Source organism: Salmo salar, chromosome 15, assembly GCF_965601325.2.
Source record: "Salmo salar chromosome 15, fSalSal1, whole genome shotgun sequence".
Taxonomy (NCBI): domain Eukaryota; kingdom Metazoa; phylum Chordata; class Actinopteri; order Salmoniformes; family Salmonidae; genus Salmo; species Salmo salar.
Window position 1 is genome coordinate 7499287 of NC_138305.1, and position 26710 is coordinate 7525996.

At 46.6% G+C, this 26710-nt stretch overlaps 1 protein-coding gene across 5 annotated transcripts in view; it reads left to right on the forward strand.

Moving 5' to 3' along the window:
- The first annotated feature begins 10709 nt into the window (after positions 1-10709).
- LOC106570910 (sodium-dependent phosphate transporter 2) overlaps positions 10710-26710 on the forward strand; it is a 99742-nt gene continuing 83741 nt past the window's right edge. For 4 of the 5 annotated variants that reach the window (XR_014380581.1, XM_082961574.1, XM_045695389.2 and 1 more), the window contains exon 1: positions 10710-10896. The gene's annotated coding sequence lies outside the window, so the exon portion shown is untranslated. The other variant, XM_045695391.2, reaches the window with a different exon arrangement.

Here is a 26710-nt window from a genome sequence, read left to right on the forward strand (position 1 = left end):
GAGTCTACGCCCTCACTATGGCGAATCACTAAAACAATACAGAAATACACTACAGACTAAGAAGGAACAGCATGTCAGAAATCAGCTCAATGTAACTGAAGAATCCATAGACTCTAACCACTTCTGGGAAAATTGGAAAACACTAAACAAACAACAACACGAAGAGTTATCTATCTAAAATAGAGATGTATGGATAAACCATTTCTCCAATCTTTTTGGCTCTATAACAAAGAACAAACAGCTAAAACATATACATGATCAATTACAAATCTTAGAATCAACTATTAAAGACGACCAGAACCCACTGGATTCTCCAATTACCTTGAATGAACTACAGGACAAAATACAAACCCTCCAACCCTAAAAGGCCTGTGGTGTTGATGGTATCCTCAATGAAATGATAAAATATACAGACCACAAATTCCAATTGGCTATACTAAAACTCTTTAACATCATCCTCAGATCTGGCAGCTTCCCCAATATTTGGAATAAATGACTGATCACCCCAATCCACAAAAGTGGAGACATATTTGACCCCAATAACTACCGTGGGATATGCGTCAACAGCAACCTTGGATAAATCCTCTGCATTACCATTAACAGCAGACTTGTACATTTCCTCAGTGAAAACAATGTACTGAGCAAATGTCAAATTGGCTTTTTACCAAATGAATGAACGACAGACCACGTATTCACCCTGCACACTCTAATTGACAAACAAACAAAACAAAACAAAGGCAAAGTCTTCTCATTTTGTTGACTTCAAAAAAGCTTTTGACTCAATTTGGTATGAGGATCTGATAGACAAACTGATGGGAAAGTGGTGTTGGGGGAAAAATATATAGCATTAGACCTGTCAGGCCTCACCCTACTAGAATCTGAAGTCAAATGTCTACTGTTTGTTGATGATCTGGTTCTTCTGTCCCCAACCAAGGAGGGCCTACAGCAGCACCTAGATCTTCTGCACAGTTTCCGTCAGACCTGGGCCCTGACAGTAAATCTCAGTAAGACTACAATAATGGTGTTCCAAAAAAGGTCCAGTCGCCAGGACCACAAACACAAATTCCATCTAGACACCGTTGCCCTAGAGCACACAAAAAACTATACATACCTCGGACCTAAACATCAGTGCCACAGGTAAGTTCCACAAAGCTGTGAACAATCTGAGAGACAAGGGAAGAAGGGCCTTCTATTTAACCTTTATTTAAGTAGGCAAGTCAGTTAAGAACAAATTCTTAATTCCAATGACAGTCTAGGAACAGTGCTTTGTTCAGAAGCATAACAACAGAATTTTACTTGGGGATTTGATCTAGCAACCTTTCGGTTACTGGCTCAACACTCTAACCACTAGGCTACCTGCCACCCAGAATATTCTATGCCATCAAAAGGAACATAAAATTTGACATACCAATTAGGATCTTGCTAAAAATACTTAAATCAGTTGCCCTTTATGGTTGTGAGGTCTGGGGTCCATTCACCGACCAAGAATTCACAAAATGGGACAAACACCAAATTAAGAGACTGAATGCAGAATTCTGCAAAAATATCCTCCATGTACAACGTAAAACACTAAATAATGCATGCAGAGCAGAATTAGGCCGATACCCGCTAATTATCAAAATATAGAAAAGAGACATTATATTCTATAAGCACCTAAAAGGAAGTGATTCCCAAACCGTCCATAACAAAGCCATCACCTACAGAGAGATGAGCCTGGAGAAGAGTCCCCTAAGCAAGCTGGTCCTGGAGCTCTGTTCACAAACACAAACAGACCCCACAGAGCCCCAGGACAGCAACACAATTAGACCCAACCAAATCATGAGAAAACAAAAGGATAATTATTTGACACATTGAAAAGAATTAACAAAAAAGTAGAGCAAACTAGAATGCTATTTAGCCCTAAACAGAGAGTACACAGTGGCAGAATACCTGACCACTGTGACTGACCCAAAATGAAGGAAAGCTTTGACTAGGCCGCTGTAGGCAGACCTGGCTCTCAAGAGAAGACAGGCTATGAGCTCACAAAATGAGGTGGAAACTGAGCTGAGCAATCCCTAACCTCCTGCCAAATGTATGACCATATTTAGAGACACATATTTCCCTCTGATTACACAGACCCACAAAGAATAAAAAAGAAAAACACATTTTGTAAAACTTAGCATGTTTCAGGAGAAGACCTGAAACTCCCATATCTATTTGGTGAAATAACACAGTGTGCAATTGCAGCAGCACGATTTGTAACCTGTTGCCACAAGAACTTATGTGAGTGTTACATTTTATGATCTATTTCACTTGCTTTGACAATGTAAACATATGTTTCCCATGCCAATAAAGCCCCTTCAATTGAATTTGAATTACATGGTTATCAAAACGTCACGCCAGGGTACACCAGGGTACGCCAGGGTACACCAGGGTACGCCAGGGTACACCAGGGTAAGCCTACACGAAACACAGACCTTATATGAAGTAGTTCAAAAATTCCCAAAATGAATGGGGAAAAAAAACGACTGGAACCATTACCGGGTTTTAACGCTAGGTTTTATGGGTATAATGACGTGTCCACTGTCCACAGTTTAACAACGGTTGGCATCCAATATGTTGCATTACCGCCCCCAACTGGACTATAATATAAATCCATTTTACTTTGTGATACAAAAGGGGAAAACAAAAAACAAAAAAATGAAACAAAAAACAAATACTAAAATATACCCAGCTACCCCATTCTACTACTTTGACCCTATCTGTTCCTGCACCATGCCAATGCCCTGGGAGGACGGGACACCACCACTCAACACACCCTGTCACTCTTCTAACAGGACAATGACCCTAAGCACACAGCCAAGACAATGTAGGATTGGCTTCGGGACAAGTCTCTGAATGTCCTTGAGTGGCCCAGCCAGAGCCCGGACTTGAACCCGATTGACCATCTCTGGAGAGACCTGAAAATAGCTGTGCAGCGACGCTCCATATCCAACCTGAGGGAGCTTGAGAGGATCTGCAGAGAAGAATGTGAGAAACTCCCCAAATACAGGTGTACCAAGCTTGTAGGGTCATATCCAAGAAGACTCGAGGCTGTAATCATTACCAAAAGTGCTTCAACAAAGTACTGAGTAAAGGGTCTGAATACTTATGTAAATGTTATTTACACTTGCAAAAAAATCTGAAAACCTGTTTTTGCTTTGTCTTCATGGGGTATTGTGATGTCATTATGGGGTATTGTGATGTAATTATGGGGTATTGTGATGTCATTATGGGGTATTGTGTGTAGATTGATGAGGGGAAAAAAACATTTCATCCATTTTAGAATGATGCTGTAACGTAACAAAATGTGGACAAGGTCAAGGGGTCTAAATACTTTCCGAATGCACTGTACATCACTTGTTGACCTCTGTACTGGCACAGATCTACTACTCACAGGGATCCTCTCAGGATGCCTCACCCTTGACCACATCCTCCTCTACCTTCTTCAATGCCTCAGCATACGACACCTTCTGCACTACTCTGACTCTAGCCACCTCAACCTGCCTCTCTCTCCGGACACTTCCAATCCCCAGCAACATGGGCACCCTTACTGTTGACATGACACACACAACTTTATGCACTGAAACGACACAATCCTCTATCCCAATACCCTCCTGCACACTTCCCACATCTTGGAATGTCCGTCCTACATACTGCTATGACACGACTATAAACGTTGCACCTGAAACACCGCAGTGGATTCGGCACAAAAGCTCCAACAGGATAACTGATATATCCCAACATGACACTGTCTGGTAGAGACTCAAAAGGCCTGATAGTGACTCCTCTGTGTTTCACCACGCTCACCACCACGTCTGCGTCACACCAAACGACAGGCATCACAAACACCAGGAATCTTCAACTTCAATTGCTCCACCTCCACACTTTTCACTACCCCAGAAAGCAGAAAGCACTGCTTCCAATGGTACCCGCTCCCTCTGGTCAGAAGAAACAAAACAAATATCACAAATCCATTACAGGTTACCTAGGTTACCTTCACTGATTCAACTACACCCTTTCTCACCCCGCCTGAACCCACAAGTGGATCCGCCAAAAGGCAAGGATCCACTTTCTCCAAAAATATCACTCCTACTGGACCAGATTCTTCTCATGTCCATTGAGGCACGGGTGCCGAGTTCTTCAACACACTTTCAACCTTACTTAACAGTTACTCATTCACTTCCATTTCACGTCCAGAACTCAGTCTGGCTCACGACTCACTCTGTTTACACTTGACACCAATCTCCTCCAGGTCTCACTCTGTTTACACTTGACACCAATCTTCTTCAACACTCCATCTCCATTTGTATCTCCGTCTTCCTCAGCTTTCTCACTCTCCATACCTCCCTCTATAGTTGAGTTCAGCCACTGGGCTTTGACTGCCATCTTGTGGCCAGTAGAAGACATGACATGCAGCAACATTCTGGTAAAGCTACAGTATAAATGGCATAACAGTTACTTTTACCATGGTCACATGGTTAGGAGTCCAGGGCGGTTTCCAACAGATAGCACAGCCACAAAGTCAAAATTGGCTATTGTAAAAAATGAACAAGGTTAGGTCAGGATTAGGCATACGATTTGCAGTGTGGGTTTAAAATCAGATGTTAATTAGAGAAATTGTAGAAATAGGCAGGGTTTATGACTTTGTTGCTGTTGTAACTAGGGACAACCCTCCAGATCCTTCTGCCTCGCTGGAATATCAGACTACTAAACCCTTGACCCGGATACAGTGGTGTTTGACTAAGTGATCTTGCCTAGGGAGTGAGTGACCTAGCCTAGGGAGTGAGTGATCTTGCCTAGGGAGTGAGTGACCTAGTCTAGGGAGTGAGTGACCTAGCCTAGGGAGTGAGTGATCTTGCCTAGGGAGTGAGTGACCTAGCCTAGGGAGTGAGTGACCTAGCCTATGGAGTGAGTGACCTAGCCTAGGGAGTGAGTGACCTAGCCTAGGGAGTGAGTGACCTAGCCTAGGGAGTCAGTGACCTAGCCTAGGGAGAGTGAGTGAGTGAATGACTGAGTGACCTAGCCTAGGGAGTGAGTGAATGACTGAGTGACCTAGCCTAGGGAGTGAGTGAGTGAGTGAGTGAGTGAGTGAGTGAGTGAGTGAGTGAGTGAGTGAATGACTGAGTGACCTAGCCTAGGGAGTGAGTGAGTGAGTGAATGACTGAGTGACCTAGCCTAGGGAGTGAGTGAGTGAGTGAATGACTGAGTGACCTAGCCTAGGGAGTGAGTGAGTGAGTGAGTGAATGACTGAGTGACCTAGCCTAGGGAGTGAGTGAATGACTGAGTGACCTAGCCTAGGGAGTGAGTGAGTGAGTGAATGACTGAGTGACCTAGCCTAGGGAGTGAGTGAGTGAGTGAATGACTGAGTGACCTAGCCTAGGGAGTGAGTGAGTGAGTGAATGACTGAGTGACCTAGCCTAGGGAGTGAGTGAATGACTGAGGGACCTAGCCTAGGGAGTGAGTGAGTGAGTGAGTGAGTGAGTGAGTGAGTGAGTGAGTGAGTGAGTGAGTGAGTGAGTGAGTGAGTGAATGACTGAGTGACCTAGCCTAGGGAGTGGGTGAGTGAGTGAATGACTGAGTGACCTAGCCTAGGGAGTGAGTGAATGAGTGAATGACTGAGTGACCTAGCCTAGGGAGTGAGTGAATGAGTGAATGACTGAGTGACCTAGCCTAGGGAGTGAGTGAATGACTGAGTGACCTACCCTAGGGAGTGAGTGAATGAGTGAATGACTGAGTGACCTAGCCTAGGGAGTGAGTGACCTAGCCTAGGGAGTGAGTGACCTAGCCTAGGGAGTGAGTGACCTAGCCTATGGAGTGAGTGACCTAGCCTAGGGAGTGAGTGACCTAGCCTAGGGAGTGAGTGACCTAGCCTAGGGAGTGAGTGACCTAGCCTAGGGAGTGAGTGACCTAGCCTAGGGAGTGAGTGACCTAGCCTATGGAGTGAGTGACCTAGCCTAGGGAGTGAGTGACCTAGCCTAGGGAGTGAGTTACCTAGCCTACGGAGTCAGTGACCTAGCCTAGGGAGAGTGAGTGAGTGAATGACTGAGTGACCTAGCCTAGGGAGTGAGTGAATGACTGAGTGACCTAGCCTAGGGAGTGAGTGAGTGAGTGAATGACTGAGTGACCTAGCCTAGGGAGTGAGTGAGTGAGTGAATGACTGAGTGACCTAGCCTAGGGAGTGAGTGAGTGAGTGAGTGAATGACTGAGTGACCTAGCCTAGGGAGTGAGTGAGTGAATGACTGAGTGACCTAGCCTAGGGAGTGAGTGAGTGAGTGAATGACTGAGTGACCTAGCCTAGGGAGTGAGTGAGTGAGTGAATGACTGAGTGACCTAGCCTAGGGAGTGAGTGAATGACTGAGTGACCTAGCCTAGGGAGTGAGTGAATGACTGAGTGACCTAGCCTAGGGAGTGAGTGAGTGAGTGAATGACTGAGTGACCTAGCCCAGGGAGTGAGTGAATGGTTGAATATGTGTAAAACACAGTTGGGGCAGATGCAGAAATAATAGCCCTGCATGTAATTAACAAGGGATAATTGATCCTCCAATGATAATTGAGTGAATGGATTTGAATGACTATTATGAAAACAAATCTATAATTGCACTGGACACGTTTTTTTATTATATCACTGAGTGATTTTCTATCCTGTTGGTGTGCTGCTGTCTGGTTTGTGCCACATACACACGCACACACACACACACACACACACACACACACACACACACACACACACACACACACACACACACACACACACACACACACACACACACACACACACACACACACACTGTTGTCTGAGTTGTGCAAGACAGGTCTAATGGGCTTTGGTTGGGCATGTGACTATGGTAGAACACCAAACTTGTTGGGATGGGATTTAATGAGTCCCACCTCGGGCCATATTGGTGTTTGTGAAGGTTTACTTGAAACACACACTCAGAGAGAGTGAGAGAGTGAGTGAGTGAGTGAGTGAGTGAGAGAGAGAGTGAGAGAGAGAGAGAGAGAGAGAGAGAGAGAGAGAGACAGAGAGAGAGACAGAGAGAGAGAGAGAGAGAGAGAGTGTGTGTGAGAGAGAGAGAGAGAGAGACAGAGAGAGAGAGAGAGAGAGAGACAGAGAGAGAGACAGAGAGACAGAGAGAGAGAGACAGAGAGAGAGACAGAGAGAGAGACAGAGAGAGAGAGAGAGAGAGAGAGAGAGAGAGAGAGAGAGAGTGTGAGAGAGACAGAGAGACAGAGAGAGAGAGAGAGAGAGTGTGAGAGAGACAGAGAGAGAGAGAGAGAGAGAGAGAGAGAGAGTGAGAGAGACAGAGAGACAGAGAGAGAGAGAGAGAGAGAGAGAGAGAGAGAGAGAGAGCGGTTTGTGTGGGTTGATAGGGTATGTAAGCCCAAACCAGAGGTGTGTTCTGTTCCGTTCCAACAAGCCAGAGGAAACATTCCAAACATTGCAGCTAGAAATGTAACGAATAGAGCTGGACAGGATTCCTTATTCTACCTGATTGACAGTCTGATCCGTTATACTCAACACATTTTTCATTTCTCAAACCCCCAGAATAACAACAACAGCCCATCGCCTCACCACACCCAGGGGCTAGTCTGGACATGTCACTGCAATCCTGTCTGTCTGTTTGACCCGGGGATGATTCAAATGAGATAGCCTGGTAAAACCAGAAAGGTGAGTACAGCTTTCAGTCTGGTTTAAACGGGATATAGATACACAGCACAGTAAATCACATCTCCACCACAGACATGTTTAGATACAACACTGCTTTGAGTGTAGTGTTTAGTTTTGACTAGATTTATCAGAACAAACATGTCTGATTGAACTTTGATTCAATCTCTTGACAGTTTACAGTCAGAATTTGAAAGAAGAAGAAAAAAAAGCACAATTTCCACATAAAGCCACACACACACACACACACACACAATTCAAGGTACTAAACGATATCATAACCGCCATCAATAAAAGACAGTACTGTGCAGCTGTCTTCATCCACCTGGCCAAGGCTTTCAACTCTGTCAATCACCATATTCTTATCGGCAGACTCAATAGCCTTGGTTTCTCAAATGACTGCCTCGCCTGGTTCACCAACTACTTCTCAGACAGAGTTCAGTGTGTAAAATCGGAGGGCCTGTTGTCCGGACCTCTGGCAGTCTCTATGGGGGTACCACAGGGTTCAATTCTCGGGCCGACTCTTTTCTCTGTATATATCAACGATGTCACTCTTGCTGCGGGTGATTCCCTGATCCACCTCTACGCAGACGACACCATTCTGTATACATCTGGCCCTTCTTTGGACACTGTGTTAACTAACCTCCAAACGAGCTTCAATGCCATACAACACTCCTTCCGTGGCCTCCAACTGCTCTTAAACGCTAGCAAAACCAAATGCATGCTTTTCAACCGTTCGCTGCCCGCACCCGCCCGCCCGACTAGCATCATTACTCTGGACGGTTCTGACCTAGAATACATGGACAACTACAAATACCTAGGTGTCTGGCTAGACTGTAAACTCTCCTTCCAGACTCATATCAAACATCTCCAATCCAAAATCAAATCTAGAATTGGCTTTCTATTTCTCAACAAAGCATCCTTCACTCACGCCGCCAAACTTACCCTAGTAAAACTGACTATCTTACCGATCCTCGACTTCGGCGATGTCATCTACAAAATAGCTTCCAATACTCTCCTCAGCAAACTGGATGCAGTCTATCACAGTGCCATCCGTTTTGTTACCAAAGCCCCTTATACCACCCACCACTGCGACCTGTATGCTCTAGTCGGCTGGCCCGCGCTTCATATTCGTTGCCAGACCCACTGGCTCCAGGTCATCTATAAGTCTATGCTAGGTAAAGCTCCGCCTTATCTCAGCTCACTGGTCACGATAACAACACCCACCCGTAGCACGCGCGCCAGCAGGTATATCTCACTGGTCATCCCCAAAGCCAACACCTCCTTTGGCCGCCTTTCCTTCCAGTTCTCTGCTGCCAGTGACTGGAACGAATTGCAAAAATCGCTGAAGCTGGAGACTTATATTTCCCTCACTAACTTTAAACATCAGCTATCTGAGCAGCTAACCGATCGCTGCAGCTGTACATAGTCCATCTGTAAATAGCCCACCCAATCTACCTACCTCATTCCTGATATTTTTTTTAATTTACTTTGCTGCTCTTTTTGCACACCAGTATCACTACTTACACACCATCATCTGCTCATCATCATCTGCTCATCTATCACTCCAGTGTTAATCTGCTAAATTGTAATTACTTTGCTACTATGGCCTATTTATTGCCTTACCTCCTCACGCCATTTGCACACACTGTATATAGACTTAATTTTTTTTCTATTGTGTTATTAACTGTACGCTTGTTTATTCCATGTGTAACTCTGTGTTGTTGTATGTTGTCGAACTGCTTTGCTTTATCTTGGCCAGTTGTAAATGAGAACTTCTCCTCAACTAGCCTACCTGGTTAAATAAAGGTGAAATAAAAATAAAGAAATAAGTTAAAGAAATGACGCAGCTAGTGTGTGTAACTGGATGGACATTGTTATTACTTCAGCTGGGAAACCATTGTTTCCCTGATTTAATGAGTAACTATGCACTGTAGCCTCTCCTGGGGGAATGGATATTATATGGCCAATTCTATATTTTATATGAATCGTAGTTTCGGTAGAGGAGCCAGAGATGTTATAAGTATATAGTAAATGGTGCCCTGCACTCAGTCAAGAACTAAGATCCTGAAAGATAGTGTTTTAGGAAAAGTACAGTATAACTTTTAACAGACACTGGGAGTGGTGGTGATGATGTATTTAGGCTACACCATTCAGTCACAGAGGAGAAAAATCTTTTCACGTTGAAATGAATACAGTGGGTTTGGTTTAAAGTCCGCCCCCTCTTCTCACTGTTGTTGATTGGGCGGTAACGTAACATATTTTCTATGAGTCTATAGTCACATTCAAAACAACTGGGAACTTGGAAAAGAAACGGGCCAGTGTGGGGGGCCTGGAGGAAAGAAATGGGCCAGTGTTGGGGGCCTGGAGGAAGGAAATGGGCCAGTGTGGGGGCCTGGAGGAAAGAAATGGGCCAGTGTGGGGGCCTGGAGGAAGGAAATGGGCCAGTGTGGGGGCCTGGAGGAAAGAAATGGGCCAGTGTGGGGGCCTGGAGGAAAGAAATGGGCCAGTGTGGGGGGCCTTAAGGAAATAAAACGGTCCTGTGTGTTAGAAATACCAGGGCCGATTTCTGGTCCCAGTCCGCCCCTGAGAGCTGGACCCGGTTTCCCAAAAGGATCTTAAGGCTAAGTTAATCTTAGAACCACATATAATGCTAAACGAGGTTGGAGTATTGTTATACAAATTCAATAAAAGACAATAATTTGACACATACAAGTAAAAATCTGTTGAAATCGTACTGTGGATGTACAGACTTCAGGATTGCAATGGTGGCATAGCCTGCTTATATTGCGATGTATAGCCTTACCTATGGATCTTGGGTCCATTGAATGGTAGGCCCCAAATGGAATATTGAAATGTGCGATTTCAACAACAACAACAAAATGTCAAATTAACTAATCATTGTCTTTTGTTGAATTTATTTAACAACCTTGCTTATCTAGTCCAATTGTGGCATGATTCCACTATTTTCATCATTTGCATCAGTTTCAACGGGGGACTTTTATTTTGATGGCAACCCGCCGAGTCCACTATTCTGGTCACGCTAATGTTGATCATGACACACGTGTAGCGCAGGGGGACACACAGAGCTGAGAGACAGAGTGTGTCGGAATCTGGACGTTTTCGACTACAGCTAGACGTTTGGTTCTGGGAAAAGGAGAACGTTTCAGCGGTCGGGGGAATAAGAACTGGTGTCGTATTTCGCTCTTGTAAGTATGTTGCTCTCTGTGTGTGTGTGTGTGTGTCCGATTTTTATCGTGTTGGTTTTCTGCTAAGAGCAAATTCTGTGAATCATATCCATCCACATGGTGGTAGAACCTACAGGGCGATGTCTTCCATAACGCGGGACAAAAACAGGCCTGGTGAGTGTCAACATTTAGCTAAATGAATAATCATACCATTATTGGGCACAATGTTGCCCATATAGCCTTAACTAGGCTACTCCCGAAGACACGGAACGAAACAAATGATAGATTGGTAGAAACGACGTTGTTGCGACCAGGGTGAGTTATGTTGACTATAATAAAGCCAGTCCTAATGATAATTAAGTCAAGTCGGTAAATGGTTATAACACGTGTTTGGTTGTCATAGTCTACTAGTCTCATTCCCTCTCTTTCTCAGCCGGATGGATATCGGCTGCTGCCTGCTACTAATATCCTGTTTTCTAAACTACCTTTACTAAACAATACACAAATGGCGACCGGGGACATTTGATAGTTGCCTAGTCATGGACTGGTCGGGTACGGCCCGGGTGTGCGAGTAGCCCAGATTTCCAGAGTGGAGGTGATCTGTTGTCGAAATGAGCTTTCAGCGTTTATGTGGCGACGGTGGACCGGGCCTGCGCACTGGACTCCTCGGAGAGGCGACAGCCCAGCGTTTCCCAACCTCGGCCCCCAGGAGCCCAAACCACATGCACGTTTAGGTTCTATACACAGCTCATTCAAATCATCAAAGCTTGATAGTTGATTAGCTGACGTTGCTCGTCCATATAGTTATATAGTCTTAATTCCATTCCTTTACTTAGATTTGTGTATATTGTGTATATGTTGTGAACTTGTTAGATATTACTGCACTGTTGGAGGTAGAAACACAAACATTTTGCTACACCTGCAATAACATCTGCTAAACGCCTGTATGTTACGGATAACATTTTATTTCGATTTGAATCAGCTGTGTAGTGCTAGGACAACGTAAACGTGCACCCCTCGTGGTCCTGAGGACCGAGTTTGGGGAACGCTGCAATAGCCTATCTCCAAATGTGGTTAATGCCTCATCACTGCCACCAGCTGGCCTGTCTCTCCGCCTGTGCCATCATTTGATGCCACCGCCGCGAGGTACACACCTTGTCACTGGATCTCTATCTCTGCAGGGCCACTGGGGTCCTTATTGTATATTCTATTGTACAGACTACTTCCCCTATGTTCTCTCTTTTTTAATTCACCCCCGATTGAGTGGTTGTTATCAGCCTTTGTTTGCATCTGGGGTGGCAGGTAGCCTAGTGGTTAGAGCGTTGGGCCAGTAACCGAAAGGTTGCAGGTTCGAATCCCAGAGCTGACAAGGTAAAAAAGAAAGAATCTGTTGTTATGCTCCAGAACAAGGCAGTTACTGTTTGTTCCCCGGTAGGCCGTCATTTGTTTTTAACTGACTTGCCTAGTTAAATAAAACAATTCTGAGAGTTAGGGAGTTCATTGATAGAGATCCATTGTAAACATATGTTTCCCATTCCAATAAAGCCCCTCAAATTGACATTGAAATAAAAATTGATGGTCGGGATATAGACATATGCAGACAGTGATGTAGGTAGCAATAACACGACCTAGTTAACAGTTCAACTGGGAATGTTACTATGGGGAGAGAGAAGGGGAGAGAGGGAATGTTACTATGGGGAGAGAGAAGGGGAGAGAGGGAATGTTACTATGGGGAGAGAGAAGGGGAGAGAGGGAATGTTACTATGGGGAGAGAGAAGGGGAGAGAGGGAATGTTATTATGGGGAGAGAGAAGGGGAGAGAGGGAATGTTACTATGGGGAGAGAGAAGGGGAGAGAGGGAATGTTATTATGGGGAGAGAGAAGGGGAGAGAGGGAATGTTACTATGGGGAGAGAGAAGGGGGGAGAGGGAATGTTACTATGTGGAGAGAGAAGGGGAGAGAGGGAATGTTACTATGGGGAGAGAGAAGGGGGGAGAGGGAATGTTACTATGGGGAGAGAGGGAATGTTACTATGGGGAGAGAGGGAATGTTACTATGGGGAGAGAGAAGGGGAGAGAGGGAATGTTACTATGGGGAGAGAGAAGGGGAGAGAGGGAATGTTACTATGGGGAGAGAGAAGGGGAGAGAGGGAATGTTATTATGGGGAGAGAGGGAATGTTACTATGGGGAGAGAGAAGGGGAGAGAGGGAATGTTACTATGGGGAGAGAGAAGGGGAGAGAGGGAATGTTATTATGGGGAGAGAGAAGGGGAGAGAGGGAATGTTACTATGGGGAGAGAGAAGGGGGGAGAGGGAATGTTACTATGTGGAGAGAGAAGGGGAGAGAGGGAATGTTACTATGGGGAGAGAGAAGGGGAGAGAGGGAATGTTACTATGGGGAGAGAGAAGGGGAGAGAGGGAATGTTACTATGGGGAGAGAGAAGGGGGGAGAGGGAATGTTACTATGGGGAGAGAGGGAATGTTACTATGGGGAGAGAGGGAATGTTACTATGGGGAGAGAGAAGGGGAGAGAGGGAATGTTACTATGGGGAGAGAGAAGGGGAGAGAGGGAATGTTACTATGGGGAGAGAGAAGGGGAGAGAGGGAATGTTACTATGGGGAGAGAGAAGGGGAGAGAGGGAATGTTACTATGGGGAGAGAGGGAATGTTACTATGGGGAGAGAGAAGGGGGGAGAGGGAATGTTACTATGGGGAGAGAGGGAATGTTACTATGGGGAGAGAGGGAATGTTACTATGGGGAGAGAGGGAATGTTACTATGGGGAGAGAGAAGGGGGGAGAGGGAATGTTACTATGGGGAGAGAGAAGGGGAGAGAGGGAATGTTACTATGGGGAGAGAGGGAATGTTACTATGGGGAGAGAGGGAATGTTACTATGGGGAGAGAGGGAATGTTACTATGGGGAGAGAGGGAATGTTACTATGGGGAGAGAGAAGGGGAGAGAGGGAATGTTACTATGGGGAGAGAGAAGGGGAGAGGGGGAATGTTACTATGGGGAGAGAGGGAATGTTACTATGGGGAGAGAGGGAATGTTACTATGGGGAGAGAGGGAATGTTACTATGGGGAGAGAGGGAATGTTACTATGGGGAGAGAGGGAATGTTACTATGGGGAGAGAGAAGGGGAGAGAGGGAATGTTACTATGGGGAGAGAGAAGGGGAGAGGGGGAATGTTACTATGGGGAGAGAGGGAATGTTACTATGGGGAGAGAGGGAATGTTACTATGGGGAGAGAGGGAATGTTACTATGGGGAGAGAGGGAATGTTACTATGGGGAGAGAGGGAATGTTACTATGGGGAGAGAGGGAATGTTACTATGGGGAGAGAGAAGGGGAGAGAGGGAATGTTACTATGGGGAGAGAGAAGGGGAGAGGGGGAATGTTACTATGGGGAGAGAGGGAATGTTACTATGGGGAGAGGGGGAATGTTACTATGGGGAGAGAGGGAATGTTACTATGGGGAGAGAGAAGGGGAGAGGGGGAATGTTACTATGGGGAGAGAGGGAATGTTACTATGGGGAGAGAGGGAATGTTACTATGGGGAGAGAGGGAATGTTACTATGGGGAGAGAGGGAATGTTACTATGGGGAGAGAGGGAATGTTACTATGGGGAGAGAGAAGGGGAGAGGGGGAATGTTACTATGGGGAGAGAGGGAATGTTACTATGGGGAGAGAGAAGGGGAGAGAGGGAATGTTACTATGGGGAGAGAGAAGGGGAGAGAGGGAATGTTACTATGGGGAGAGAGAAGGGGAGAGAGGGAATGTTACTATGGGGAGAGAGAAGGGGAGAGAGGGAATGTTACTATGGGGAGAGAGAAGGGGAGAGAGGGAATGTTACTATGGGGAGAGAGAAGGGGAGAGGGGGAATGTTACTATGGGGAGAGGGAAGGGGAGAGGGGGAATGTTACTATGGTGAGAGAGGGAATGTTACTATGGAGAGAGGGGGAATGTTACTATGGGGAGAGAGGGAATGTTACTATGGGGAGAGAGGGAATGTTACTATGGGGAGAGAGAAGGGGAGAGAGGGAATGTTACTATGGGGAGAGAGAAGGGGAGAGAGGGAATGTTACTATGGGGAAAGAGAAGGGGAGAGAGGGAATGTTACTATGGGGAGAGAGAAGGGGAGAGAGGGAATGTTACTATGGGGAGAGAGGGAATGTTACTATGGGGAGAGAGAAGGGGAGAGAGGGAATGTTACTATGGGGAGAGAGAAGGGGAGAGAGGGAATGTTACTATGGGGAGAGAGAAGGGGAGAGAGGGAATGTTACTATGGGGAGAGAGAAGGGGAGAGAGGAAATGTTACTATGGGGAGAGAGGGAATGTTACTATGGGGAGAGAGAAGGGGAGAGAGGGAATGTTACTATGGGGAGAGAGAAGGGGAGAGAGGGAATGTTACTATGGGGAGAGAGGGAATGTTACTATGGGGAGAGAGAAGGGGAGAGAGGGAATGTTACTATGGGGAGAGAGGGAATGTTACTATGGGGAGAGAGGGAATGTTACTATGGGGAGAGAGAAGGGGAGAGAGGGAATGTTACTATGGGGAGAGAGAAGGGGAGAGAGGGAATGTTACTATGGGGAGAGAGAAGGGGAGAGAGGGAATGTTACTATGGGGAGAGAGAAGGGGAGAGAGGGAATGTTACTATGGGGAGAGAGAAGGGGAGAGAGGGAATGTTACTATGGGGAGAGAGAAGGGGAGAGAGGGAATGTTACTATGGGGAGAGAGAAGGGGAGAGGGGGAATGTTACTATGGGGAGAGAGGGAATGTTACTATGGGGAGAGAGAAGGGGAGAGAGGGAATGTTACAATGGGGAGAGAGAAGGGGAGAGGGGGAATGTTACTATGGGGAGAGAGAAGGGGAGAGGGGGAATGTTACTATGGGGAGAGAGGGAATGTTACTATGGGGAGAGAGAAGGGGAGAGAGGGAATGTTACAATGGGGAGAGAGAAGGGGAGAGGGGGAATGTTACTATGGTGAGAGAGAAGGGGAGAGAGGGAATGTTACTATGGGGAGAGAGGGAATGTTACTATGGGGAGAGAGGGAATGTTACTATGGGGAGAGAGGGAATGTTACTATAGGGAGAGAGAAGGGGAGAGAGGGAATGTTACTATGGGGAGAGAGAAGGGGAGAGAGGGAATGTTACTATGGGGAGAGAGAAGGGGAGAGAGGGAATGTTACTATGGGGAGAGAGAAGGGGAGAGAGGGAATGTTATTATGGGGAGAGAGGGAATGTTACTATAGGGAGAGAGAAGGGGAGAGAGGGAATGTTACTATGGGGAGAGAGAAGGGGAGAGAGGGAATGTTACTATGGGGAGAGAGAAGGGGAGAGAGGGAATGTTACTATGGGGAGAGAGAAGGGGAGAGAGGGAATGTTACTATGGGGAGAGAGGGAATGTTACTATGTGGAGAGAGAAGGGGAGAGAGGGAATGTTACTATGGGGAGAGAGAAGGGGAGAGAGGGAATGTTATTATGGGGAGAGAGGGAATGTTACTATGGGGAGAGAGAAGGGGAGAGGGGGAATGTTACTATGGTGAGAGAGAAGGGGAGAGAGGGAATGTTACTATGGGGAGAGAGGGAATGTTACTATGGGGAGAGAGGGAATGTTACTATGGGGAGAGAGGGAATGTTACTATAGGGAGAGAGAAGGGGAGAGAGGGAATGTTACTATGGGGAGAGAGAAGGGGAGAGAGGGAATGTTACTATGGGGAGAGAGAAGGGGAGAGAGGGAATGTTACTATGGGGAGAGAGGGAATGTTACTATGTGGAGAGAGAAGGGGAGAGAGGGAATGTTACTATGGGGAGAGAGGGAATGTTACTATGGGGAGAGAGAAGGGGAGAGAGGGAATGTTACTATGGGGAGAGAGAAGGGGAGAGAGGGAATGTTACTATGGGGAGAGAGGGAATGTTACTATGGGGAGAGAGAAGGGGAGAGAGGGAATGTTACTATGGGGAGAGAGAAGGGGAGAGAGGGAATGTTATTATGGGGAGAGAGAAGGGGAGAGAGGGAATGTTACAATGGGGAGAGAGAAGGGGAGAGAGGGAATGTTACTATGGGGAGAGAGAAGGGGAGAGAGGGAATGTTACTATGGGGAGAGAGAAGGGGAGAGGGGGAATGTTACTATGTGGAGAGAGAAGGGGAGAGAGGGAATGTTACTATGGGGAGAGAGAAGGGGAGAGGGGGAATGTTACTATGGGGAGAGAGAAGGGGAGAGAGGGAATGTTACTATGGGGAGAGAGAAGGGGGGAGAGGGAATGTTACTATGGGGAGAGAGGGAATGTTACTATGGGGAGAGAGGGAATGTTACTATGGGGAGAGAGAAGGGGAGAGAGGGAATGTTACTATGGGGAGAGAGAAGGGGAGAGAGGGAATGTTACTATGGGGAGAGAGAAGGGGAGAGAGTGAATGTTACTATGGGGAGAGAGAAGGGGAGAGAGGGAATGTTACTATGGGGAGAGAGAAGGGGGGAGAGGGAATGTTACTATGGGGAGAGAGGGAATGTTACTATGGGGAGAGAGGGAATGTTACTATGGGGAGAGAGGGAATGTTACTATGGGGAGAGAGGGAATGTTACTATGGGGAGAGAGGGAATGTTACTATGGGGAGAGAGGGAATGTTACTATGGGGAGAGAGAAGGGGAGAGAGGGAATGTTACTATGGGGAGAGAGAAGGGGAGAGAGGGAATGTTACTATGGGGAGAGAGGGAATGTTACTATGGGGAGAGAGGGAATGTTACTATGGGGAGAGAGGGAATGTTACTATGGGGAGAGAGGGAATGTTACTATGGGGAGAGAGAAGGGGAGAGAGGGAATGTTACTATGGGGAGAGAGAAGGGGAGAGAGGGAGTGATACTATAGGAGAGAGAGGTTTCAAAGTCCTGACATGGTGTGTTCTAGCGTTACTCAGTATTACTATAAAGGCTGTGTCTTAAATGGCACTCTATTCCCTACAGAGCCCTATGGGCGCTGGCAAAAGGAGTGTGCTAGTATGCAAGGAATAGAGTGTTATTTAGGATGCTGACATCCTTGTGTCGGAGTAGGGCCTACTTTCCCATTGTAATGACTGTGGGAGAGGATAGTGCAGAACAATACAAAGCTCGGCTGGTTTTCCTCTATGAGGAGTCATAATGAATGAAGATATGACAGGCATTATGATAAGATAGTAGATTAACTTCTCTGTTTACTACCGTACTCTCTCTTACACACACACACACACACACACACACACACACATGCCAGGGTTTCCGTTGGCCTGTAAATGCCGTTTTTTGGCAGATTTTTTTTGGGGGGGGCTGATTTTAAATTAAAAGCTGATAAATAAATTGTCCGGGGCTGCCCATCATACACCCTGAATTCACACTTCAGCACCATTCTCTCACTCTTTGTGTGCTGCCTTCTGTGCATGCTGCTGCTGAGAGGGGGGGAGAGAGGAGCCTTGGCCTAGGCCAGCATTGATTGCAAAGACGAAGGCCTTTTCCACTGAAGTTAAAACAAAAGTTAGAGAATATGTCCTGTATGTGAAAAGCCTACAAGGAGAATGCCCTCCGTTTTTATTTTGTCGTGGACAGAAATGAGAAGACCGTTGGCAAGGCCATATGCAGGCAACTCACTATTCAAGTAGGATGCAATTTTGGAACTTTTCTTTTTTATATAATCATTTTGTATTATTATTATTATTGCATGTCTATTTATTATTCTTAACCAGTTCTTTAAATATGCTAAACGTGTTTTTGTTTCATTCTGCTGAGACATTTTCGTTGGCTAAATTAAGTTCTGTCTGCCATTTTAATTGTGTGCCTCCGTATTTAGAGGTTCGATAGGCTTTGAAGCCACTGGCGGCCATATTGGCACATTATTATTATAATTATTATTATAATATACAGCATTTCAGTTAAATGTTTCAAAGACAAAATTACATGCATTTCTATTGTTGTAGTGATATTTTAAGGAAAAAGTTTTATAAACTTTATATATTTTGTTTAGCTAATATAATTTAAAAGTACGCATTAAAGTCTCTGTAATATAATAAATGTGGCAAAATGAATGCAGGCGTTAATAAATTAATTTCTATAGAATATTTTTTTTTTAGAACGGTGGGGGGGAGTACCAAGATGGAGGTGCGGTGGCTTCAACACAGCGCCCCCTGTCAGTCATCTAGTGTATTTATACGTTTTTATTTTTATTATTATTATTATGTTGAGCCATTTTCTTTGTCTGAATTTATGTTGCAACTGTAATGTTGTGTTAGCTGCAAAATTATATCCTGCTTGTATTTTCCCTGTAGACAATGGCTTGACTTACTTTTTATATCAATAAAATGGTCCTCTGTAGCTCAGTTGGTAGTGCACGGCGCTTGCAAGTCGAAACGCGGTGCAGTTGTGCGTCCCGATCTATCTGACCTACTCTTCTATGTAGTATTTTGTAAATATTTTCTGTTAATAGTTCAAAAGAGTTTATTGCAATGTACAGGCCCCCTACTCGTTGTCTTTCTGCTGCTCATAGAGAGCAATAGTAACGGCCTCTTTTTTTTAGGCACCAGCTCGGCCTTGGCTCGTTGGTCAAAGTCTATGGGGATTTTGAAAAACGTTTTTTTAAATAAAAGACGAAAAAAAGGTCTTTGGTAAACACAGGTTCAGGAGACGTTTTGTTGGGTTGTTCGCCAACGAACGGCTCATTTTGAACAGATCTTATAGGTGAACGGAATGTCATCGCATCTGTCAAAGAGCCGTTCATTTGGCTCTCTAATTTGCGTACTGGTTGGCTACTACTGCTTTTTGGCAATTTTATTTATTTTTTATCTGCAAATAAATTATGAAAACATTCGATGTTAAATCCTCACTACAGGAAACGATAGGTAGGTGAAGAGAGCTTCATTTTGGTGTAAAATATAAAGGCTAATGTCATAATACCTATATGGTATTAAAGATATTTATATAGGCTTACTGATTTGATTTAACGTTTCGACAATGGAGTAATCAACTACTGCTTTCTGTTTATTAAAGCCCATGTTTAATACCTACTTCATTCTTCAGTCATTCTTGTGGCGGCAGGTAGCCTAGCGGTTAGAGCGTTGAGCCAGTAACCGAAAGGTTGCTAGATTGAATCCCTGAGCTGACAAGGTAAAAAACAAAATCAGTTGTTCTGCCCCTGAACAAGGCAGTTAACCCACTGTTCCCTGGTAGGCTGTCACTGTAAATAAGAATGTGTTCTTAACTGACTTGCCTAGTTAAACAAAGGTTACGTTTTAACCCTGCCGACTCTCAAACATCCTGCCCCCTTCCCTGACAGTCCCACCTACTAGTGGTTGATTGACAGGTCAAACTGTTAGAGAGATTTCACCTGAGTTACAAAATGACACATTGCTTTCTTTTACCCAAAGTGTCCACAGCAGCTGAGACAATAACATTTGAAGAACAAACATCATGGCAATTGATATCTTGCAGTAAAGGTTATTTTACATGGAAAATATTCCTGGTCATATATGCCTCGACCAGTGGTTCCCAACCAGGTGTACTGGGACCCCTGAGGGTACTTGGCCTAACCACAGGGAGTGCTGGGACCCCTGAGGGTACTTGGCCTACCCACAGGGGGTGCTGGGACCCCTGAGGGTACTTGGCCTACCCACAGGGGGTGCTGGGACCCCTGAGGGTACTTGGCCTACCCACAGGGAGTGCTGGGACCCCTGAGGGTACTTGGCCTATCCACAGGGGGTGCTGGGACCCCTGAGGGTACTTGGCCTACCCACAGGGAGTGCTGGGACCCCTGAGGGTACTTGGCCTAACTACAGGGAGTGCTGGGACCCCTGAGGGTACTTGGCCAACGCACAGGGGGTGCTGGGACCCCTGAGGGTACTTGGCCTACCCACAGGGAGTGCTGGGACCCCTGAGGGTACTTGGCCTATCCACAGGGAGTGCTGGGACCCCTGAGGGTACTTGGCCTAACCACAGGGAGTGCTGGGACCCCTGAGGGTACTTGGCCAACGCACAGGGGGTGCTGGGACCCCTGAGGGTACTTGGCCTACCCACAGGGGGTGCTGGGACCCCTGAGGGTACTTGGCCTATCCACAGGGGGTACTTTAGAAGACTCATGAGACCATAGGCCTACTGGTAAAATGTACATGAGTGGGTCCTCCGGGCAGAGCAACATTTAGTTGGTGGTACAGTAACCGAAAAAGGTTGGGAACCACTGGCCTAGACAATATCCGGAATGACTTACAACACATTGAATTCATACATGTTCAGTCATACCACAGCTCTTTTTAATTTTTTTTTATTTTTTTAAAAAATGTTTTACAAATCCTCGAGGTAAAGTAGTTCAAGTATTAATTCATTTAACTAACTGTATTTTACTGGTGGAATCAAGGCATTAGAATGTACCAGAGGTCACTGAAATAGAGCTTGTTCGGCAAATGTCTGTTTGACCCAGTTAGTTACCTGTAGGACTATACCAGTGTTCTGTTCTGGTTTTGGCCTGGACTTTCTAAAGCTGCTTTTGCTGTCACTCTGCTCTAGTTTTGGCTCAGGGTCTTCAGCTTGTTCTAGTCTTGGCCCAGTTACCCGTGGCCAGGTTGTCATTAGCCCTGATTCTGTGTTCCTTCCTGGTAGAATGCGTATCAAAGCATTGTGACACACAGCGTCTCTCTGTTCTCATGCCCTGCTGTAAACTATGCTAATGACTATGGGGCTTAGCTTACCAACAAACTATGAGCTACTGTGATTGTAGCTACGGACTGATCCGACCCTCCTCGGCCTTAGCCTTACCCTCCAACCCACTGGATGGGTTTACACTGAGTCACACAGTCTGCCGGAATTGTTAGTTTGGTATTGAGTTATGTTGCTGCTTTTGGCCATTTAGGAGCAGAGAGAGAAGATTGCTGGGGAAAGATGGAGGTTGCTACGTACCTGTTCCAGAAATAAGCCCAAACCGTAAACCCTACCCTTTAGAGCAAGGCTTTCCAACCCTGTTCCTGGAGAGCTACCGTCCTGTAGGTTTTCACTCCAACCCTGTTCCTGGAGAGCTACCGTCCTGTAGGTTTTAACTCCAACCCTGTTCCTGGAGTCCTGTAGGTCTTCTCTCCAACCCTGTTCCTGGAGAGAGACCCTCCTGTAGGTTTTCACTCCAACCCTGTTCCTGGAGTCCTGTAGGTCTTCACTCCAACCCTGTTCCTGGAGTCCTGTAGGTTTTCACTCCAACCCTGTTCCTGGAGAGCTACCATCCTGTATGTTTTCGCTCCAACCTTGTTCCTGGAGAGATACCATCCTGTATGTTTTCACTCCAACCCCAGTTGTAACTAACCTGATTCATCTTATCAACCAGCTAATTATTAGAATCAGATGTGCTAGATTAGGGTTGGAGTGAGAACCTACATGATGGTAGCACTCCAGGAACAGGGTTAGAGTGAGAACCTACATGATGGTAGCACTCCAGGAACAGGGTTGGAGTGAGAACCTACACGATGGTAGCTCTCCAGGAACAGGGTTAGAATAAGAACCTACACGATGGTAGCACTCCAGGAACAGAGGATAGAGTGAGAACCTACATGATGGTAGCACTCCAGGAACAGGGTTAGAGTGAGAACCTACATGATGGTAGCACTCCAGGAACAGGGTTGGAGTGAGAACCTACACGATGGTAGCTCTCCAGGAACAGGGTTAGAATAAGAACCTACACGATGGTAGCACTCCAGGAACAGAGGATAGAGTGAGAACCTACATGATGGTAGCACTCCAGGAACAGGGTTAGAGTGAGAACCTACACGATGGTAGCACTCCAGGAACAGGGTTAGAGTGAGAACCTACACGATGGTAGCACTCCAGGAACAGGAATAGAGCGAGAACCTACACGATGGTAGCACTCCAGGAACAGGGATAGAGTGAGAACCTACACGATGGTAGCACTCCAGGAACAGGGTTAGAATAAGAACCTACACGATGGTAGCTCTCCAGGAACAGGGTTAGAGTGAGAACCTACATGATGGTAGCTCTCCAGGAACAGGGTTAGAGTGAGAACCTACACGATGGTAGCTCTCCAGGAACAGGGTTAGAGTGAGAACCTACACGATGGTAGCACTCCAGGAACAGGGTTAGAGTGAGAACCTACACGATGGTAGCACTCCAGGAACAGGGTTAAAGTGAGAACCTACACGATGGTAGCTCTCCAGGAACAGGGTTAGAGTGAGAACCTACACGATGGTAGCACTCCAGGAACAGGGTTAGAGTGAGAACCTACACGATGGTAGCTCTCCAGGAACAGGGTTAGAGTGAGAACCTACACGATGGTAGCACTCCAGGAACAGGGTTAGAGTGAGAACCTACACGATGGTAGCTCTCCAGGAACAGGGTGTAGGAGTGAGAACCTACACGATGGTAGCACTCCAGGAACAGGGTGTAGGAATAAGAACCTACACGCATGGTAGCTCTCCAGGAACAGGGTTAGAGTGAGAACCTACACGATGGCTAGCTCTGCCAGGGAACAGGGTTAGAGTGAGAACCTACACGATGGTAGCACTCCAGGAACAGGGTTGGAGAGTGAGAACCTACACGATGGTAGCTCTCCAGGAACAGGAATAGAGCGAGAACCTACACGATGGTAGCACTCCAGGAACAGGGTTGGAGTGAGAACCTACACGATGGTAGCTCTCCAGGAACAGGGTTGGAGTGAGAACCTACACGATGGTAGCACTCCAGGAACGGTGTAGGTGTGAGAACCTACACGACGGTAGCACTCCAGGAACGGTGTAGGAGTGAGAACCTACAGGACATTAGCTCTCCAGGAACAGGGTTGGAGAGCCCTGCCCTAGAGTCTAGACATCTGAGAGGATTGAACAGGGTTGGAGAGCCCTGCCCTAGAGTCTAGACATCTGAGAGGATTGAACAGGGTTGGAGAGCCCTGCCCTAGAGTCTAGAGATCTGAGAGGATTGAACAGGGTTGGAGAGCCCTGCCCTAGAGTCTAGAGATCTGAGAATATTGAACAGGGTTGGAGAGCCATGCCCTAGAGTCTAGAGATCTGAGAATATTGAACAGGGTTGGAGAGCCCTGCCCTAGAGTCTAGACATCTGAGAGGATTGAACAGGGTTGGAGAGCCCTGCCCTAGAGTCTAGAGATCTGAGAGGATTGAACAGGGTTGGAGAGCCCTGCCCTAGAGTCTAGAGATCTGAGAGGATTGAACAGGTTTGGAGAGCCCTGCCCTAGAGTCTAGAGATCTGAGAGGCTTGAACAGAGTTGGAGAGCCCTGCCCTAGAGTCTAGACATCTGAGAGGATTGAACAGGGTTGGAGAGCCCTACACTAGAGTCTAGAGATCTGAGAGGAATGAACAGGGTTGGAGAGCCCTGCCCTAGAGTCTAGAGATCTGAGAGGCTTGAACAGAGTTGGAGAGCCCTGCCCTAGAGTCTAGACATCTGAGAGGATTGAACAGGGTTGGAGAGCCCTACACTAGAGTCTCGAAATCTGAGAGCATTGAACAGTTGTGAGCAATGTGGCAAAACATTCCACCTAGCCTATCAAAGGGCAAGGTGCCATGCAGCCAACCAGTGTAGCTTGTAGCTCAGGCTAGCCCTTGTGAACCAGGAAGTGGTCAGAATGGGAGGATAGGTGTGAGAACCCTTGACTGTACAGTATGAAGACGGGCTAAAACTGCTTCTCCAATAGAAATCCCCGATCACACTTGTTGATGCCATGGCGACGTAGGCTAGCTAAGCTCATGCGTAAAAACACGTCGTCGGCCCTACCGCTCGGCTCGCGCCAAACTGCGCATGTGCAGGCCGTCAAATCAAAAAGGCAGTCCTTTTCGATATAAAGTTTTTTTTTTTTTTTTTGACAAACGTTTGTCACTTCCACAAGGTTGGAGTAATAACATGTGAAACTAGTGAAGACATCATCTCTAGTCTAGGTGGTGTCTTTACATTTGGAGAATATTAAAACTATGGAAGAATTTTGAACTTCTCTCATTGACTTGTCAAACCCTGGTGTGGTCTGTTTTTGTCTGTTTCGCAAGTTTTCCCAAAAGCTGGGAGAGGTTGGGCTGTTTAAACAGGTGTGTTTCTCTACAGGTTCAGAGAGGCTACAGAGGATTTAAAGGGATACTTCAGGATTTTGGCAGTCAGATGAACTCGCAGATAACAAATGTCTCTGCATCCAGTAGAAAGGAAGTTAGTGGTAGTTTTGCAAGGCAATGCTAACTAGTGTTACAATAGATGTCCAGTCATGGTGCTATCTACTAGGATGCTAGCAGTTACCATAGACTTCAAGTCATTGCGCTAATGCTAGTTAGCAGTTGCGCTAACTCTAGTGAGGAACTATCTTCAAACTGCACACAGAGACACATAAAAATGGTATCCACAAGTTCATCTGACTCTGAAGTTTATAAAGGGCCAAAATCCTGAAATATCCCTTTTAAGGGTGTGTGTGTGTGTGTCTTCTGTGTGTGTGTGTGTAAAGCAGCAGCAGCAGGTTCCATGTAAGGAGGACAGGCAGACTGGATGGCTTTTTGGTCTCTGGTCGCCCTCATGTGACACGGCTATTTCTAGACCGGTCTCCCCCCTCTCCTTCTCACCCTGTAGCTATGGAGCAAACCACAGATATGTTCCACCTCTGGGCGGGGCATGGCTGTCGGATATCTGCTGTTTTGCTTCGTGCTCCGCTGGAGACGTGCGTCTGTTATATGGTGTAATCTATAGGGTTGAAGACAGGGGGTGTAATCTATAGGGCTGGAGACAGGGGGTGTAATCTATAGGGCTGGAGACAGGTGGTGTAATCTATAGGGCTGGAGACGGGGTGTAATCTATAGGGCTGGAGACGGGGGGTGTAATCTTTAGGGCCTGGAGACAGGGGGTGTAATCTATAGGGCCTGGAGACAGGGGGTGTAATCTTTAGGGCCTGGAGACAGGGGGTGTAATCTATAGGGCCTGGAGACAGGGGGTGTAATCTATAGGGCCTGGAGACAGGGGGTGTAATCTATAGGGCCTGGAGACAGGGGGTGTAATCTATAGGGCCTGGAGACAGGGGGTGTAATCTATAGGGCCTGGAGACAGGGGGTGTAATCTATAGGGCCTGGAGACAGGGGGTGTAATCTATAGGGCCTGGAGACGGGGTGTAATCTATAGGGCCTGGAGACAGGGGGTGTAATCTATAGGGCCTGGAGACAGGGGGTGTAATCTATAGGGCCTGGAGACAGGGGGTGTAATCTATAGGGCCTGGAGACAGGTGGTGTAATCTATAGGGCCTGGAGACAGGTGGTGTAATCTATAGGGCTGGAGACGTGGTGTAATCTATAGGGCTGGAGACGGGGTGTAATCTATAGGACCTGGAGACAGGGGGTGTAATCTATAGGGCCTGGAGACAGGGGGTGTAATCTATAGGGCCTGGAGACAGGGGGTGTAATCTATAGGGCCTGGAGACAGGGGGTGTAATCTATAGGGCCTGGAGACAGGGGGTGTAATCTATAGGGCCTGGAGACAGGTGGTGTAATCTATAGGGCCTGGAGACAGGGGGTGTAATCTATAGGGCCTGGAGACAGGGGGTGTAATCTATAGGGCCTGGAGACAGGGGGTGTAATCTATAGGGCCTGGAGACAGGGGGTGTAATCTATAGGGCCTGGAGACAGGGGGTGTAATCTATAGGGCCTGGAGACAGGGGGTGTAATCTATAGGGCCTGGAGACAGGGGGTGTAATCTATAGGGCCTGGAGACAGGGGGTGTAATCTATAGGGCCTGGAGACGGGGTGTAATCTATAGGGCCTGGAGACAGGGGGTGTAATCTATAGGGCCTGGAGACAGGGGGTGTAATCTATAGGGCCTGGAGACAGGTGGTGTAATCTTTAGGGCCTGGA